Source organism: Quercus suber, unplaced genomic scaffold (assembly GCF_002906115.3).
Source record: "Quercus suber isolate HL8 unplaced genomic scaffold, Cork oak 2.0 scaffold_325, whole genome shotgun sequence".
In the NCBI taxonomy this organism is placed as follows: domain Eukaryota; kingdom Viridiplantae; phylum Streptophyta; class Magnoliopsida; order Fagales; family Fagaceae; genus Quercus; species Quercus suber.
In genome coordinates, this window is record NW_027069778.1 from 550,989 (window position 1) to 569,031 (window position 18,043).

At 31.5% G+C, this 18,043-nt stretch overlaps 2 long non-coding RNA genes across 3 annotated transcripts; one reads left to right on the forward strand and one right to left on the reverse strand.

Annotated features, from left to right (window-relative positions):
- Positions 1-6,272: 6,272 nt before the first annotated feature.
- LOC136071557 (uncharacterized) lies at positions 6,273-17,812 on the reverse strand. 2 transcript variants are annotated; one of them, XR_010632865.1, is made up of 3 exons: positions 17,481-17,812; positions 17,286-17,367; positions 6,273-7,324 (listed from the first exon to the last, which is right to left on the reverse strand). It is a non-coding gene; the product is annotated as an uncharacterized LOC136071557 (long non-coding RNA). The 2 variants fall into 2 exon arrangements; XR_010632864.1 differs by lacking the exon at positions 6,273-7,324 and having other exon boundaries at positions 16,954-17,367.
- LOC136071550 (uncharacterized) lies at positions 9,884-11,514 on the forward strand. The gene is made up of 3 exons (XR_010632849.1): positions 9,884-10,157; positions 10,262-10,314; positions 10,960-11,514. It is a non-coding gene; the product is annotated as an uncharacterized LOC136071550 (long non-coding RNA).
- Positions 17,813-18,043: the final 231 nt, after the last annotated feature.

Below are 18,043 nucleotides of genomic sequence, written 5' to 3' on the forward strand. Positions count from 1 at the left end.
ATGGCTTATCTCACTTGCTATCCTTGAGGTGGAATGGGCTGGTATTGGATTAGAAGAGTGGTGGAGGAATGAAAAATTTTGGCTCATTTCTGGGAATAGTGCTCACTTGGCTGTTGTGGTACAAGGCCTACTCAAAGTGATTGCAGGGATTGATAAATCTTTCACATTGACTTCTAAGTCTGCAGGAGAGGACATTGAGGACATTTATGCAAACTTGTACCTTGTGAAGTGATTGTTGGATTAAAATACTCTATCTTTTGCATGTAAATTATTGATTTCTATAATTTTTAAAACTCATAGGGTATTATTGCTTAGACTTTTTTTCCTTTTCCTTTCCCATGAAATTCATTTCCTAGTGAAAACTTTGCTTGAATGAGGATTATCTTACAAGTGAGAAACCCACTGAAAATAGCATTACTTATTTTGTATTAACTTTTTCATTATTCAGTCAAGTTTCATAATCTAGAATCTTTTAAATATTTTTTTGAAACAGCGAATTGTATTGTAGTCTTCTATATTCAGTTAGTGCAGTTTGATGGTTCTAATGATGCTATTTGGTATATTTAACAGTTTACTGGTAGGATTAGCACCCTGCTATCTGATTGCTAAAACTAAAGAAATCCAGTCTCTCCAACTCCAAGTAACTTCAATGAAAAAACTATTATGCCCACACTTATATATGAACTTGTCTTTTGATGTGCTTACTATGTTGTGTGTATAGATTGTTAGCTATTAAATATAAGTTTATCACTACTGTCCTGCTTTTTATTCTATTTTTTCCCCTTCCTTTGTTTTATTGTCCAATTTATTTTATTTAAGTTAACTCATTGCTTCTTCTTTTTTCTCCTTAGAAATATACAAAAGCATGTGCTTATAAAAACAAAGTTATTGACAATTGGAGGACATTGAGATCTTGTGCGGGAGGGATAGAGCTACTGGTGTTGGTGCAAAATATATGGACAATGCAGTTGAAGTAATGACTGAAGAAGGAGAAAAGTGATGAATTCTCCTATGCATAGCAACACGTCAACATTTGGTATCTATAAGTTATGCAATTGAGCCTTGCCAAAGAAAAAAGAGTAGAAAAGATCCACTTTGAAACAATTTTTTAGTTTGAGATTTTGAATGTTATTAAAAAAAACCCCATGTATTTTGGGTACTCTCTTTCTCTCTCTAAAATATTTTAGTTGGCAAGAGTTGGCAACAAATTGTTTTAGTTTGCTATGATGGAAGGTATTTAGTCATTATTTTGTCAATTGGTCTATCAATGGCTTCTTTGTTTTGAATTTTGTGTAAAAAACACATATTTTGGATACTTTATTGTCTCTCTTGAAATAGAACTTTTTAGCTGTTAAGAACTTTGAAACAATTTTTTAGTTTGAGATTTTAAATGTTGTGAAAAAACTCATGCATTTGGGTTCTCTCTTTATGTTGATATAGAACATTTTAGTTGTCAATAGTTAGCAAAAAAAAAAAAATTGTTGGCTATGATGACTGATTTTTAGTCATCATCTTGTCAATTGGATTTTCAATGGCTTTTTCATTACCTCATATATTTATTAAAAATGTTACTAAAATTAAAATGTGGAAGGTTTAAGAAAAATAATAATTGGAAAATATTTTATTGATCTTAAATCCAAATCCAAGTCCAAGTCCAAATTTAGGCTTTCAAATCAAGGCTTTTTAAATCCATTAATTTTAAATCAATGGGTTTCAAATCAAGCAAATAGAATGGTTGTATAAAAATTTTATTGACATTTTGGTTTGGGAAATAGGGGTTTCAAGGGGCATTTTGGTCATTTTTAGATTTCAAAGGTCCTTCAGTCATTTTTTTAGGTTTCAAAGGTATTTCAGTAAGTTTCTAAATTTCAGGGGCATTACGGTCATTTTTTAGGTTCTAAGCGTATTTAAGTAATTTTTTAGGTTATTTTGTCATTTTGGTCATTTTTTAGGTTTCAGTGTCATTCAGTTAATTTTTAGGTTCTAAGGGTGTTCTAGTAATTTTAAAGGGTTTCGAAAGGTATTTTGGTCATTTTCAAGTGTTGGGGGTATTTTTGGTCATTGTTTTAGGTTTTTTGGTTATTTCGATCATTTTTTATGTTTTAGGGTAATTTCGGTCATTTTTTTAGGTTTTAGGGTCATTAGGTTATTTTTTAGGTTCTAAGGATATTTTGATAATTTTCTTTTAGGTTCTAAAGGTATTTTGATCATCTTTAAGGTTCTAAGGGCATTTTGGTAATTGTTGAGGATTTTGAGGGTATTTTGGTCATTTTCAAGTTTTACAAAATATTTTGGTTATTTTATAGGTTTCAAGAGTATTTTGAAATTTTTTAAGGTTTCAGGATCATTTCGGTAATTTTTAAGGTTTTATAGGTATTTCGATCATTTTTTAGATTTAATGTGCATTACAGTCATTTTTTTAGGTTCTAAGGGCATTACAGTCACTTTTCAAGTTACAATGTCCCTTTAGTCATTTTTTAGGTTTCATGGGCATTTAGGTCATTTTTTTAGTATCTAAGGGTATTTCGATTATTTTTTAGGTTTAGAGGGTATTTTAGTCATTTTATAGGTTTTAGGGTCATTTCAGTCATTTAAGAAACATAAAAGACTAGAAAGTGTTTAGTGTTTCATAAATCTTATGATCTTTCTTTTAATGAAATTGTAAATAAATCTTTGAGATGTCTATTAGGACACAACATTAAGTTTTTTGCGATAATTTCAAAATAAAACTTAAAAAAATTTAAAATCATAAGGTTTAGGTCAACACTAAGGCACTAAGTTGTGGTACTAACTACTAAATATATACTAGATAGTTTTATAGATAACTTATCATATTTTAAATTTCAATAAGTATACAACAAAATACAACAACTTAATGACAATAGAAAAATTTATAAGTTCCATCGAGACTTTTAGGGAGGAAAAGCAAGTAGAGTGGTTATATAAAATTTTATTGTCATTTTGGTCTTGCAAATAAATGTTTTTGGGGTATTTTGGTCATTTGATAGATTTCAAGGGTCTTTCGGTCATTTTTTTAAGTTCTAAAGGTAATTTGGTCATTTTTTAGGTTTCAGGTCTATTTTGATAATTTTTTAAGTTTCAAGGATATTTTGGAAATATTTTAGGTTTCAAGGGCATTACTACGGTCATTTTTTAAGTAGCAAAACAATTAGAAAAAAAAAATCGAAATTCAAAATGACTGGACCTTAGCCTCAAAATCCGATCCCAGTAATTAAAAAAGAATAAATATATGATATAGTTGTAGGTCAAATTAAGAACAATTTTACAATCTTCAAATTAATATAATAAAAATATACAAATTTTACAAATCCAACTTCAAATACACGAAAATGGGACCCTATAGACTTACACCACTTGGTTTTCGATTTGAAGATTGACGTAAGAACCCATCATATACAAAAGAACAAATTGCCTAATATAGAAAAAAATGTTAATGAAATGCTTTTAAATGTATAAAACATGAAAAATTCAATGGTGAAATATTTAAAAGATAAACTTACTTGAAATTACTACACTTTAAATTTTTTTCCTAGAGAATTGTATACTTAATTAGAGAGTTGTAACTCTCTAAAAAAAACAAAAAAATTAGAGAGTTGTACAAGAGGAGTTTACAAATTGTTAGAGATATATTAAACATATTAGCCCAATATAATAGGCCCAAGCCCACTCCTGCTTGTACTAGTAGTTTAGAGTTTAGTCGCATATAGATACTCACGTTAGTATCCATTTGGATACTGATGAAAACTAGCGCGTTTGCATTTTGGCTTTTTTTTTTTTTTTTTTTTTTTTTTTAGAAGCGCGTTTTAGCTTTCTAGTGGGGTCCGTGCACTGTTCACGAGACCTACAAACCTCTTTTTTTAGCAAAACTTTTCATTAAAAATTGATCTCACAGCACTATTCACACATTTAAAAATTATTTTGCTATAGTGTTTTTAGTTTTCAGCAAAATAAGCGGAATCCAAACACACTCTTAGGGTTCATTGTAATACAGGTAATGTAGCCCTTAAAGGATTCCTCTGTGGATGTAGGCCGACAAGGCTGAATCACGTAACCCTCGTGTTCTCAGTGTTTCTATTCTATGCTTCCCTTTTTGCATTCACTCTAGCATATACAACATGGTTTAACACATTGCTGCTAATAATATATTTAATATGGTATCAGAGCCAAATTTCATTCTTGGCATTAAACAACTATCTCTACACAGCAAAGAAGTTTCCTATATGCACAACACAAATCCACCATAGTGACACAACTTGCCCACAGATCTGGACTTCACGGCTTCACATAGCTGCCACGAAACCACCATTACTGTCTCGCTGCCATGTCTTCAATCTCTCAAACATGTTGTGCCTCCCTTTTCAGATCTGTGCAAATCAAGCCTTCCCAACCCCACAAATGTGCTCCTCAACCTCCCATGAGGAAAACCTAGAAATCTGATCACCTAAAGCGTAGCCACGCGCCGCAATTGGCTCCAAAATATCTCCGATGCGCCGCATCGGAATTCTCACTCGCATATCTTCATTGGACACNTCCTCTTTGGGATATGCTGGCACCTTCGGAAAATCCACGTTGCGAATGCGATTTTTAAGTTCCCTTAAGACAAATTTCAAATCTAGTTGTTGGAGATTTTGAAGGTATTCAATGCCCTTGGGCACTGTCTTTAACTCCATGCAGCTGTCAATCCATAGGGATTTTAGATTGGGCATCACCCCCTTTCTATTATTATCTCGTTCAATTGAGGGAAATTTGAATATACAATTTTGTAAGCTTGGGAAAGCCTGTAATGAAACATAGCTGTTTTCCAACATAGGCATTACGAAGTGAAAGATCTCCCAAATGGGGCAAAGTAGCAATGTAAAAGGGAGTACATCTTCTTCCAGCCTCGACTAATGCAGAAACAAAGATGTGACGCTTTGAAGTGAAAGAAACCACCATGGCACTTTTTCTAGTTTTCCAACCAAAATAAGCAATCGAAGCTTGGAGGAGGAGTTGAGAGTGAATCCATTCAAAGAGTTCCTCCGCCTTAGTTGCCATAATAAACAAGTAGCGCAGTAGTTTCATGTTTTGAATTGAGAGACATAAGTCCATCTCATCTACTTCTTTCACATTTGAAATACCGATCCTGGTAAGTTGGGTCATGCTACGAATCTGTTGTATCAAGTCACCATTTGATTCAATAGCGGACACTGACTGCAAATTCGTTAGTCTACTGATATTCGATGGCACGTTTGTCCCATTAACATATTGATACATAATTAGATGCCGCAAGTTTTGCAAATTCCCAATTCCACGAGGAAGGCCTCTATTTGTGTGTTCCTGATGTCCAAGGTTTGAAGATTTAGAAGCCTCCTATGGAATTTGGGAGCCTCTTAAGTAATGTTCCTCTTAAATTCAAATACTTCAAATTAAATAAGTTGACCACTTCATCAGGTAATTCATCAATAGGGACATCCTGCAAATCCAGAACCCTTAACATTTTGCTTCCAGAAGGCAATGTTTTTGCAGTTGTTAAAAACAAGAAAAGATCGAAGCTTTGACATGCCTATGAACGATTTTAGTTCTACATCCATTTTGTGAATTGACATGTGGCATGCTTTGCATTTTTCCATCACTTCTCCTCCATCATGTATAACACCAAAAATCTGTTTTTTTTGATATTGGCAAAGCAACATCACGCATAACATCATGCATTTTACATGCTTTTGGCCTTCCAAATTCATTCCTGTTTACAACTTGAAGCATGCTTCTAAAAATGAGTTCTACTAGATAGCTTTCTGCAACTTATTCTGGAGTGAACCCTTTAACTTGTTCTACAAATCCTTCTGCCATCCATAGCTTAATGAGCCTCTTCTTTGAATCTCATAATATTCTGGGAAAAGGGAGCAATATAAGAAACAATGCTTCAGTTGATGTGGCAAATCGTTGAAACTAAGCAACAAGATGGTCTTCACCATTTCTAGTTCAGGATTGTTATTTAGCCTCCAATTCAAGCTTTTGTAAATGTAAGTCCATTGAGACTCATTCTTGGAGTACAAAAGACTTCCCAAAGCTGCTATTGCAAGAGGTAGGCCTTCACATTTTCTCACAAGTTCTTGAGCAAACGAAACAAGGTCAGGGGGATAGCATCTATTAGAACTACTCGAGAATGCTTTCTTGCAAAAGAGATCCCACGCCTCATCCTCTTCCAATGGTTGAATATGATAGATGTGCTTAGTAACTTCAAAATTGAAGCTAGCTACATTTTCTTTACGAGTTGTAAGGATGATTCTGCCCATATGACAATTATCAAGAATAGACAACTTTATTTGATTCAAGATACTTGTATCCCACACATTGTCCAAGACAAGTAGATACCTTTTCACCTTTAAATAGTCCACTAGCATTTCTATTAACTCTGTCTAATTCATGGAAGTCAAGTTTGTAGGATCCACTTCATTCATTGACTTATAAAATCTCTTGACCATGCTCCTCAATAATTCTTCTAATTCGTATGCTTGGGAAATTGTGATCCATGCACAACAGTCAAAATGTTTCATTACATCATCATTGTTGTAGGTGTTGGCAACTAGTGTGGTTTTGCCTAAACCTCCCATTCCAACTATCGAAATGACAGTTTGGTCTACTCCATCCATTAACCATCTCATTAACACTTGCCTTTTCTTTTCAATCCCTACAAGTTTGTCTTCTTTAAAAAAAAGAGATGATTCAGCATGCTGCACCAACCATTTTTTATTATCTTTAGAACTAGTTCCCTCTATATGATTAATATCATATCTTTGGTTTCTCTCTAGTATGCCTTTGATTTTCCCATTAATTTTTTGTATCTTGGTGGCTATTTGATGCCTCACCCAGAGATTTCTTGGAAAGTAAATGGTGTGGTGAAGGATCCAGAAAGATCGACCCCCGATTCGTCGGTGATTCATATGATAAATGAACTTATCAATAATGTCTTCAACATCATACGCCATGTCTCTCACATTTGCCACCCAAGATTTCTCTCCTTCACTTCCTACTCCCTTTCTATCAGCATCTACTAAGAACGATTGCATGCTTATCAACTCATCTTTGATATCTTCAATTGCATCACGAGTTCCCCATAACAATGATGCTTCATTGGCAAGGATTGAAATGATATTGTCAATCAGGAGTTCCACTACAGCCTGATCCATTTTTAACTTCACAGTTCAAACTCCCTTCTAGCTTTAGTCACCAAGTTTTTAAGCTCCCTTTCTTCCAATTATATCACATCCAAAGAGAAAGAGAATGCCATGCTTTGACTTGTTGCTTGCCGGTCTTAGGAGACCTGCACAAAAAAGAAAAAAAAAAAGAATAGAGGTGAGAAACATAATGCATAAAAGTATTCTAATTCTCAAAAGTGTACCAGTATGTCAGTTAAGTTGAAAAATGATTTTTTTGGGGGTGGGGGGAATAAGTGGTGTAGATACAGTGATTTTTGTATTTATTTAAATTAAACAATGATTGTTGTACTTGTCTAAATTAAATAGTGAGAAATATTTCTATTTGTCGCTGGTAACATTTTTTTTTTTTTTAAGAAACTTGCAATAATTTTTTTTTTTTTTTTTAAAACCAGAACATTTCAATAATTAAAATACCATCATTTCCACATGTTTTGTATTTATGACACCAGATGTTGTCTAATATGTGATTTGTACATTAAACAGAACACTAGAAGGATATGATTCGTGAACTTTCAAAAAAAAAAAAAAAAAAAAAAAAAGAGAAGGATGTGTACATTAGTCTTTATATTAGATTTTTTTTAAAATTTTTTTTTTATTGCATGATAATGGTAAGGGAAGGCGAGGTACCGATAAATGTTTATAAATATTTAAGGAGTAAGATTCTAAAAAAAAAAAAAAAAAGATTTAAGGACTAAAATGAAATAACGATAATTTGATAAAAGAATTAAAAAATTATATAATTTATGGACCAAAATTTTGACTTTTTTTTTTTTTTAATTTCTTTCAAAACAAAATAATTGAGTCTTTCTAAAATATCATTCTTATTTTATTACGAAATTTAAAACTTTTAAACAAATTATTACATGATAATAATTGCATTCATTCTTAGGTAAAGACAGTAGAAGACATCAACAAAAATATAAATTTTCACATATTAAACTTGTTCAAGTGACAATTAAATCATTAATAAGAGATGAAGTTTAACACATTTGTTTGATTTGCCATGTTTAAGAGATGCTTTACAATTTACATTTCAATTTTCCTTGATCTGTTATTTCGATATTAATAAACCATAGAGTCATGTTTCCGTAAGGGACCAATTTATTTTAATTCTTTTGAATCTTCTTATTCTCAAACAAAAGTCTCATGTCCTACTCTAGTGTTTCACTTTATAGTAGAGCACCCAAAGCATGACTGAGGGGTTTTATTCCTCTTTATCATTAATTGATCAAATAATTTGGCCCTTTTTTTTTTTTTTTCTTTTCAAACGATAAGTTTCATTAATAATAAAAGCATTGCAATTTTCAATTTAAACCAATACAGTTAGACAATAGGTGACCAATGAGAGAGAATAAAAAATATTAATACATGAAATGAAGTGATTCCACCAACTGAAAAGATAGAAAACCCTTATTTATTCCTCATGAAATACCCCCACACTTCCAAATGAAATTAATTGATTAAAAGCAGAACAATTAGAATTTCAAACTCCCCTAAAAAAAATTAGAAATTTAAACTGATCCAACCTCAATCTCATTAAGTGTGGTCTCAATAATTAATATAGAACTAGCCGCAAACCCGCGCGTTGCATGTGATAATTATTTTTCTGGTGATTTTTTTTTTTTTTACCAATTTAAACTAATGTAATAAAGAGTAATGTATTTCGTAATCATATTTTTATTTATTATAGGAACACTCATAAATGTAATATAAAAAAAATCATAAATCATAAATACAAATTTTGTCGTATCAAAATGAAAACAATACAATTTTATCAGAAATTCAAAAGGCAAGTTAACAAAAATATTCATTAAAAAAAAAAAAAGGTTATATATAACATTTTGTGAATCATTAAAAAGAACATAAAATTTGGAAATTATTCTAATAGAATAAACTTACTTGAATATTTAAAATATGCAAATACAGTGGTGAAAAATGAGAAATATTTAAAGAATAAACTTACTTGAAAATTAAACTTGAATATTTTCTTCAGAAGAATTGTATACTTCAAGAGCTTACAAGAGGAGTTTACAATTGAAGGTGATAAAATAATTACATATAGGGAGGATTGCACATGAGAAATAATATCAAGAACGTTTTTCTCCACTCTGTTTTTCACTTGATCATGAGAATGAGTAGCCTTTTTTTTCTTCTCAGCAAAACAGAGAATGAGTAGCCTTTGACAGACATGAGGTAGCCCTTTGTCGACCACTTTCTTCTTCTTTCGTTTTCAATTGCTTTACCATTTGGGATAGTCTTCAATAGTCATTCATAATGTTGAGAAAGTTTGTCACCATGTTCACACTTAAACGTGGACAATTATCCCCTATATTGTGACTTTTGGAATAATTGTGATTGGATTTTGGTTTTTTCGATGAAAGTTTGGTATTGAATTATTGATCACTTGAACTGAATATTTGATTTTTTTTTTTTTTTTTTGCTGAATGAAAAAGGGGATTTTCGGTGCGAGCTCATCGACTCCACATCACATAACGACAATGAGTAATACAGCGTGTATAATACGGGCCTTGCTGGGCAATTACTTGAATCACTCATCTCTAAATATCTATATCTATATATATATATAATAGACGAAGCTGAGAGAAAGTGAGTGCCTACAATTAAGGCCGTGTTGACAAATCAGAAAAGTGACGTAACTTTAAAAAGCGATACTTTATATATTTTGGCAATGCTACGCACCGTTTCAAAGCCTCTCATTATAAATATAAAAAAAAATAACCGGTTAATATTAAAAGAAACACGGAAATAGAAATAGAGAGGTGATGAAAGAGAGAGAGGCAACGAGGAAACGAGGAAAGAAGCAGAGAAAGAGAGAGGCGATCTTGGGACACGGAGAAAGAAACAGAGAAAAAGGCAGAAACAGACCATTGGAACCACAAAAACATAGAAAGAAAAACCTATGGCCCATCAACACCGGTAAAATTTTTTAGATTTGGGTATGAAATGTTACTTTTAATTGAATTTTCATGTTGGATAGGTTTAGATTTGATTTGTTTTTGTTTTGGATTTTTAAAACATAGAATGATTGAGAAGGATACAGAGAGGGAACCGCAGATTGTCGAAACCAGCATCGGTACATTTTTCTCTCTCTTTTTTATTTTTTATTTTTCCAGATTTGGGTATGCAATGTTACTTTTTATGGATTTTTTTTTTTGGTATAGGTTTAGATTTTATTTTGGCTTTGATTCGTTTCTGTTTCGGGTTTTTGAGAAATTTTCACTGGCATCAAATAAGTATAGAATTGAATGTTACGCTGATATTACATTTTTCTTTTTCAATCTTAATTTAGGTTTCTTTTTGTTAGAACCAATGCATGTTGCACAAAGAGAGGCCGCATACCCATTACCCCATAATCAGTAAAGTTATTGCTTTTTTTTTTTTTTTTTTTTTTTTTTTTTTTTTTTTTTTTTTAAAATGATGTATCTGTTGCTGTTTCTGTGATGTATGTCCATGGCTGTATTTCTGCTGCTGCATATTCTGTTTTCTACAGAACAGGTTCTGGAATAAGTTCTTAAAATTTTCTATTGCATGTTAAAAATGTTTTATTCAATTTTTATCTATTTTAGATTAGTTCTATGATAGATTTTGTTTGATCTGCTTCAATCTTTGTTTCCAGAGATTCTGATCAAGAAAAAAGAAAACCGTCTGCCAGTTCCTCTAAAAAAATCTTGGTTTCCAGTTACGCTAAACTAACCTTTTTGATTTCTGATTTTTCTAGAAAAAGAAGCAGAAGGAGTATGAAGCCGACTAAAAAGAGTTCCCTCTGAATTTTTATGGGTTACTATTCTTTCTCTGACTTTTTTCCCCCAAATATAAATTTAAATTTGTTCCATTATATGTTTTCAACTTTTACAATTGCAGTTGGATTTTGGTTCTAGTAATTAGGGTTAAGAAAATTGGAATTATGATATGTGACTATTTTTCAGAAATTATTTTGGGTTTGGACTTTCACTTGAGAATATACATTTCTTTAATAGGTTTTCCTTAGCAATTGAGCTTGGAATATGCATTTCTTTAGCATTTGGCCAAAGATAAGGATCTAGACCCCGGTATAATCCAATAGTATTTATTTGGTTGGCAAATAAATGTGCTTTATTTGGTAGAAGCTATTAGTGCAGAATTAGCTTAAGTTACACGACAATTAAGTTGGACTATTTATCGTGGAGGGACAAGTCAAATAAAAATTCTACTACACCGGTTTGTAAGTTTTGCTAACTGCGTTACTGCAAAGGTCTTGAATCTCTCATAAAAAATATTGAACTTTCCATGCTTTTGCCTGATTGGTTTTGTTCTATTTTTTATTTTTATATCTTTAATTGATTTTTTTTCTTTCTAAAAAATAATGATTTTGTTCTATTAGAGCATTTTAATATTAAATTATTATTTTATTAAACAACAAGTTGACAAATATAATGAAAATATATGAGAACTTAATGTGTAGTAAATGATGAGTTAGAGTATTATCAAATTTAGAATCATATATTAATTTTCAGTCAACTTTACTCTATCCCCTTCCAAGGGAATCAATTTTGTACCCAAGACTGTTTCGGTTTGACTAAGGGAATGAAATATTTGAAAAATCTAAGTATATGTATATGAATATATTTGATTTATTGGGCTTAAATGTAATATAGTCTTTTGGGAGAAATATGTAATATATAGTCTTTTAATATCGGATAAACTACGTATTTGATTCCTTTTTTTTTTTTTTTTTTTTGAGAGAAAAAAAAAAGGGACTCACGTGTGCAGTCGTTGTCCCACGTGCCAAGGTACAGTTGGATAAGCCCAAGGGTACCACCAACCCGAAAGTGGGTAAACAATTACTTATATCTTTAAGATATAATTACTTATATCTTTTGTGGAGTTTATTTTTCTATCTGGTTTATCTAAACAATTTGGTGGACTAATATTTTAGTAGAAAAAAATAAATGATGTTCATCCAAATGTGATTTTGATTTTCTAATCTAAATTAATATGTGAATAATATCGTTGTCTTGATATGTGGATATCAACTTATTGCATTTGCAATTATGTGATACTATATGTGTATTATATTTTGTGAAATTGTTTTATGTCTATAGAAATCTGAGAAACATGAGATTGAAGAAAAATGTATGTGTTTTGAGAAATGTTTTTTGGAATTAAAAAAACATGTTAGCAATAATTTAATGAGAAATGAGGTAAAATTTAATTTTTTGGTAGAATTCTGAAGAGAAAAAAAATGGTTTAGACTTATGGTGAAGGCATTCCTATTGTTAAGTGGAATCAATAGTGCCGTATCAACTTGGTACACCTTTTGTATAATGAAGATACAATGATACTATAATTTAATTAAATTTTATTTTCCTTGCTAAAGTATTCAAGTAATCATTTATGATCATGTGAAAAAGAAATTGTGGATGATTAAACGTTTGTATTATACAATTATGGTATAATGATGTCAAATTTTTCAAAATATTAAGTGTCTTATTCTTGTAAAATTTTGGACGTTCCTAAGAGTGGTTTTTAGTAGTTAGAGGCTATTGGCTTTATGTACAAAAGCTATTATTTCTACATCTCTTGACACAAATATATGAAATGAGAAATTATGAAAAATAATTAAATTTTCTTTATATATATTAAATAAATAAAAAATTGATCCAACTAGTATTTTGGGCTAGTGGATAAGATTTATTGGGAATAAATATTCCTTTTATCCACCAAGTGCAAGAGTGATATTAAATATATACATATATATACACACATACATATACATATTTTTATTGGCTACATGTGTTGTTTTGAGATGGTGGATAGGTTTTTATGAACTTGAAACAAAAAGACCTTGCAACCCCATAACAAGAGGAACCAAACTCCTTAATTTGGTACATAATAATTTGGATGATTTAAAACACACAATGACTAAAGATGGTAAAAGATTTTATGTAATCTTTGTTGATGACTATTCTATATTTATTTAACTTTGTGTATTAGGAACCGAAGATGAGGTATTGGAAATTTCTATAAAATATAAAAAATGAAGTTGAGAATGGCATAAGCCTAACTTGGTATATCTCGAATTGTGGGGGTGGTTGGCTAAGATGTTAACCAAATCTAAAAGGAGAATACCTCAAAGTGTGGGGGTACTTGCCTAAGGTCATGCTACATGAACCTAAAAGGAGGAAACTTGATTCTTAAATATGTGATTGTGTGTTTATTGGTTATGTTTGCTATAGTTCATGATATAGAATTATTTTCATCAATAATGATGTATTTAGAATTTAATACTATTGTTGAATCTTAAAAATAATTTTTTAAGTATGAGTTTCCTTTGAAAAATAAGGAAAATATATTTCATGAACCTATTGATATTTCTAATGATCTTGTTGTGACGTGCAAGAATTGAGAAGAAGTAAGCGAACTAGGAAGAAAAAGAGTTACGGTAACAATTTTCTTACCTATATTGTTGAAGATGAACATGTAAGTTATTATGCAATTAAATTTGTTGATGCACCATTATTGTTGAAAGCTTTTAACAAATTATTTAGNGAGTCTAAAACAAAATTTGTATGGTTGCAAGCGGGTTTTCAAAAGAAACTTATAACTGAATGTGATCATAGATAAGTATAAGGCATGCTCAGTAGCTAAAGGCTATAAGCAAAAATATCATGTTGATTATTTTATACTTATTCTTCAATTATTACAATTGCATCTATAAGAATGTTGTTTGTCATTGTATCTATTTACAAACCTATTATATATTATATGGTTGTTGAAACTATTTTCTAATAAGTGAATTAGAAAAAAAAAAAATATATATATATATATATATATACACTATATGGAGCAACCTGAGGTTTGTGTTGTCCTTAGACAATAACATAAAGTTTGTAAATTGGTTAAATCCTTGTATGGATTAAAACAAGCACCTATACAATGACATGGAAATTTTGATATATGATGCTTGCACATGGATTTGTGACTTATGGTCATATAATAAGTTAAATAATAATGAAGGTGTTATTATTTGTTTATATGTTGATAACTTACTTATATTTGGAACTAGCCATAATGTTGTGCATGATACTAAATGTTTTCTTACCTCTAAATTTGATGTGAGAATTTTGGTTGAGGCAAATGTCATTTTGGGCATCAAGATCCCTAGGGATAATGATTACAGTGTACTATCACAATCTAATTATGTGGAAAAAAAAAATTAAACACTTTGATATGTGACCTATGTCTATTATGTATAACTTAAAGGAGCACTTGGTTAAAAATCGTGGTGATAGTGTTTCATAAGATAAATATGCACAAATTATTGGTAGTTTAATGTTTTTGACAAATTGTACTCGTCCTGATATTGCATAATGCTAACTGGATCTCTGATACAGATGAGGTGAAGCCCACTAGTGGATATGTGTTTACACTAGTTGGAGGGGCTATCTCCTGGAAGTCAACTAAGAAGACTTGTATGGTGAGATCTAATATGGAAACAGAGTTAGTGGCCTTAGAGAAGGCTAGGTCCAGAGCTGTATGGCTTAGGAGTATATTAATTGATATGCCTCATGTTACTAACTCTATTGTCTCTGTTTGCTTTCCTTGTGATTGCCAGACTGCCATAACACGTGTAAAGAGCAAATTTTATGATGGGAAAAGTCGACATATCCAATTGAGGCTAAGGTAGCTTATTGGTAATAATGTTATGTCATTGGATTTTGTGAAATGGGAAAAGTCAATATATCCAATTGAGGCTGAGGCAGCTTATTGATAATGATGTTATGTCATTGGACTTTGTGAGGTTTGAAAGGAACTTGGCCGATCCTTTGACCAAACCACTAGCAATGAGGTTGGTGAGTGAGACATCTAGGAGGATTGGACTGATACCCAAGTTGTGACACTATGATTAATGCCCAACCTCTATGATGAGTGATTCCATGCAAGAGGTTAAATGGGTAGAGGTCATTAGTGGTCCACGGACACTGTCATTTGTTACATGTTTTTCGCTATCTCGATAAGGAGATTAGTGATGAGTCCATCCTTATGATGTGAGATAGTGCTAAGTTGCAGAATTTGGTGAGGTTGAGCTTTAGGCTCTTAATGGATCCATATCCCTACCTGTTGGGATGGGGTGTATTTGCATGCACTCCTAATGGATGCCACCGATTAAGTTGCAGATTGTTAGAGGTTGAGCTTTAGGCTATTAATGGATCCATACTCCCTACTTGTTGGGATGGGGTGTTCTGGACGCACTCTTGATGGATGCCACCTATGTGTGAGTGGAAGTTGTGCCGCTTCCTATGAGACTTTTTGGGTAGGTCTCTAGAGCTCTCATTAAACCCAGTGGCGCATGGCCTGGATAAGGTGCCAACCCGCTTAAGAACAACCTTTATAAAGAAAGTTATGTGGGTGGTAAGTTTGGTTTACTAATAGCTTGGTTAAAAGAGTTTTAACTCTACCATTGTCTTTTAGTTCCTACTTATTTATCCTACGTATGGTTAAAACCTTCTGGTACCATATTGATGCATGCTTTCTTTAGTTGCGTGCCTTTCCTATTTTGTGTTTGTAACATGTGAGGGATTGTTGGTGTAGGTGTGTGTTTCAAACACTTTTATTCTTATTTATTTTCTAGCCATTGGAAATTTATGAGTAAAATAGCCATTGGGAAATTATGAGAAAAATAGCTGTTGGGCAATAATTGATAATATAGCCGTTGGGCTTTTAAGGGTTATTAGTAACCAATAACTATAGACTATTATCTTCATAAATAGCCTATATAATACTCATCATAACATACTTCTAAAGAGTCTTTTTACTACTCTATGTTTGAGATACACAATTCTACTATCTTTCTCTCCCACATATTTTTCTACAAGAATATTTATTCTAAGGAGAGGCAATAGAGGGTTGTTCTTAAACCTTTTGTGTGTGGAAGTGCGTACATTACAAAGGTCGACGCTATAGTCTAATCCTGGGGGGTTGTTTGGTCAAGAGAACCAATCGCACCAAGTTTTACTTTGGGTGGCATAAATCAACCTTTAAGGACAACGCTTTCGCAGCGTGATTCTATAGCATTGTGAGATTATTCTAAATTCTTTTTATTTTTTTTTATTTTTTATGTTCTTGCTAATTATTTGAGATATTATTTTTGTATCAAAACTTGTTTATTCACTAAAATATTTCCAACAATTGATTCCTAACCTAACTAACTTATTTTAAAAAGTCAATATTATAATTTTTTTTCTCTAGAATTTAAATAAATTTGAGCAGTTTTGGAACTTGTAGCTTTTTAAGCAAAAAAACAATACATTAAATGATATTTCCTTAAAAGTTGGATTTTCTAAATAGAACTAACCATTTGGGACAGGAGAGAGATTTTTGATATATTTTTAGTGAATTATAATCACTAACACACTATAATATGTAAACCCTCTTCACCATATTTATGTTTATGAGAAATTATGGACAAAAGAAAGAGTCCTGGAATCTTAAGAGCAACCTTTTTAACCTTAACTGATTGTAATTAGATTCCAAATCTTCTAAATATTTGGGTTTTTATCTTCGCCACAAATTTTGCTTTGACTGGGAAAATTATGCAATACTTCAAAAGCAATCTTCTCTCTCTTATATGAATTTTGGTTCTTTGTTTGAAGCACGAACTAATTCGATCTATTCGGTTGTTCACATAGAACTTGGCACAAAAAAGATGGGACTTTCAATGCACCGTTGAAGCTAGTGGGGGGTCATGGCCCCCTGACTTTTTCAATTTTCCATTATAGGTAGTATGAAAATCACATAAATAATTACAAGTCACAGAAAAAATGCACTTATTGGCCCCTTAGATTTAGAATTTAGGTCGTAACTCCTTAAAAATTTTTATTCAGTCCAGAAATGCCCCCCAAAAAAGACCATACAAATTTATAATTACTCCTCAAAGTATTTGAATTATTGGTTGATCTCAATAATTAATAAAGAAAGAATAGATGATATAGACATAAGTGGAATTGAACTACAATTTAAAATATTCAAATTAATAAAATATAATATAAAAATTTCAACTCCAACCTCCAGTCCTGAGTCCACTACTCGAAATTGATACCCAAGATTTACACCGTCTGATATTCTAATTGAAGATAGATGTAGGAACCTAGGAGATACAAAATAACAAATTATCAAATATAGAAACAAAAGCTAATTAATGCTTTTAAATATTTAAAATATGCAAACACAGTGTTGAAATATTTTAAAGAATAGACTTACTTGAAAATTAAACTTGAATATTTTCTTGAGAAGAATTGTAGACTTCGAGAGCTTACAAGAGGAGTTTACAATTGAAGGCGATAAAGAAATACTAAATAGGGATGATCGCAAACGAGAGAAATAAATTAAATAATATAAAGATGGTTTTTCTCCACTCTGTATTTCACTTGAGAGTTGAGAATAAGTAGCATTTTCTTTCTTCTCAGCAAAACATAGAATGAGTAGCCTTTTACTACAGACTTGAAGCAGCCATTGCTGACCAGTCGACCACTTTCTTCTTATTTTGTTTTCTCCAGTTCACACTTGACATTGACAAATATCTCCTATATTCCTTTTTTTTTTTTAAGGAGACTTGAAAATAATTTCTAGATAATTTTCAACCGTCTTTCATGGTGAGAATGAGTGGCCTTAATGGAGTAGCCTTCTCGACCACTTATTACAGAGTCACATAGCTTCACCTATTTTGTTTTCAAATGGGTCGGCAGCATCTTTTAATTATTATTGTTGTCCCATGGTTTCATCTGAATTACTGTTTCACATTTAATTGGGAATTCGTGATTTCG